The following is a 2,654-nucleotide window of genomic DNA, read 5'->3' on the forward strand; positions in this document are numbered from 1 at the left end:
GCTGTAATTAACCAAAAGTTTGTTTTTTTTCATGTTCCAAAGGTTGTAGTACGTTTGTAGTTACAAGACTGATTTACTACCCATGTTACACAAATTGTGCCAATATCTCCCTTACTGTATGTACAGTGCACAATTATTTCTTTAAATAATTACTATAATTCACCAAAAGGGTTTTTTTATGTTCCAAATGTTGTAGTACATCACTAATGGCCAGACTGACTTACTACAGGGGAAAATTATATATTCCTTACTGTACATACAGTACATAATTAATCTTAGACAAAATTACTGTAATTCACCAAAATGTTTTTTTCATGTTCCAAAGGTTGTAGTTTGTTTGTAGTTAAAAGACTGAGTTACTACAGGTGAAATTTTGCCAATATAACCCTTACTGTACATACAGTACATAATTATTCTTAGAAAACAATTACTGTAATTGCCCAAAATGGTTTTTTATTTTCCAAAGGTTGTAGTACATTCCTAGTGACCAGACTGACTTACTAAACATGAAATTTTGCCAATATCTCCCTTACTGTATGTACAGTACACAACTATTTTCTTTAAATAATTACTTTAATTCACCAGAAGGGTTTTTTTATGTTCCAAATATTGTAGTACATCACTAGTGGCCAGACTGACTTACTACAGGTGATATTTTGCCAATATCTTCCTTACTGTACATACAGTACATAATTATTCTTAGAAAACAATTACTGTAATTCACCAAAAGGTTTTTTTTATGTTCCAAATGTTGTAGTACACCACTAGTGGCCAGACTGACTTACTACAGGTGAAATTTTGCCAATATCTTCCTTACTGTATATACAGTACATAATTATTTTTTAGAAAAAAATTACTGTTATTCACCAAAATGTTTTTTTTTCATGTTCCAAAGGTTGTAGTACGTTTATAGTTACAAGACTGAGTTACTACAGGTGAACGTTTGCCAATATCTTTCTTACTGTACATACAGTACATCATTATTCTTAGGAAATATTTACTGAAATTCCCCAAAAGGGATTTTTATGTTCCAAAGGCTATAGTACGTTTATAGTTACAAGACTGGCTTACTACATGTGAAATTGTGCCAATATCTTCCTTACTGTACATACAGTACATAATCTTTAAAAAAAATACTGCAAATCACCAAAATTGTTTTTTTCATGTTCCAAAGGCTGTAGTACATTCTTAGTGGCCAGACTGACTTACTACATGTGAAATTTTGCCTATATCACTCTTACTGTACATACAGTACATAATTATTCTTAGAAAACAATTACTGTAATTCACCAAAAGGGTTTTTTTTATGTTCAAAAGGTTGTACTACATTCCTAGTGGCCAGACTGACTTACTGCAGCTCAAATTTGGCCAATATCACCCTTACTGTATGTACAGTACACAACTATTTTCTTTAAATAATTACTATAATTCACCAAAAGGTTTTTTTTAATGTTCCAAATGTTGTAGTACATCACTAGTGGCCAGACTGACTTACTACAGGGGAAAATGTGCCAATATCTTCCTTACTGTACATACAGTACATAATTAATCTTAGAAAAAAATACAGTAATTCACCAAAATGTTTTTTTTTCATGTTCCAAAGGTTGTAGTTTGTTTGTAGTTACATTTTGCCAATATCTCCCTTACTGTACATACAGTACATATTTATTCTTAGAAAACAATTACTGTAATTCACCTTAAGGGTTTTTTATGTTCCAAAGGTTGTAGTACGTTTGTAGTTACAAGACTGACTTACTACAGGTGAAATTTTGCCAATATCTCCCTTACTGTAGTTACAGTACATAATTATTCTTAGAAAGCAATTACTGTAATTCACCATAAGGGGTTTCTTATGTTCCAAAGGTTATAGTACGTTTATAGTTACAAGACTGACTTACTACAGGTGAGATTTTGCCAATTTCTTTCTTACGGTACATACAGTACATAATTATTCTTGGAAAAAATTACTGTAATTCACTAAAGTGTTTTTTTTCATGTTCCAAAGGCTGTAGTATGTTTGTAGATACAAGACTGACTTACTACAGGTGAAGTATTGCCAATATCTTCCTTACTGAATGTACAGTACACAAATATTTGTATGAAAAAAATTATTGTAATTCACCAAAAGGGGTTTTTCATGTTCCAAAGGCTGTAGTACGTTTGTAGTTACAAGACTGACTTACTACAGGTGAAAGTTTGCCAATATCACCCTTACTGTACATACAGTACATAATTATTCTTAGAAAACAATTACTGTAATTCATCAAATGTTTTTTTTCTAATGTTCCAAATGTTGTATTACATTCTTAGTGGCCAGACTGACTTACTACAGCTGAAATTTTGCCAGTATCACCCTTACTGTACATACAGTACATAATTATTCTTAGAAAACAATTACTGTAATTTACCAAAAGGGTGTTTTTATGTTCCAAAGGTTGTAGTACATTCCTAGTGGCCAGACTGACTTACTACAGGTGAAAGTTTGCCAATATCACCCTTACTGTACATACAGTACAAAATTAATCTTCAAAACAATTACTTTAATTGGCCAAAAGGTTTTTTTCATGTTCCAAATGCTGTAGTACATTTGTAGTTAAAAGACTGACTTACTACTAGGGATGTAACGATTACCAGTTTGACGATAAATCATGATA

The sequence above is a fragment of the Sinocyclocheilus rhinocerous genome, unplaced genomic scaffold (assembly GCF_001515625.1).
Source record: "Sinocyclocheilus rhinocerous isolate Xijiao unplaced genomic scaffold, SAMN03320098_v1.1 scaffold230, whole genome shotgun sequence".
Lineage (NCBI taxonomy): Eukaryota > Metazoa > Chordata > Actinopteri > Cypriniformes > Cyprinidae > Sinocyclocheilus > Sinocyclocheilus rhinocerous.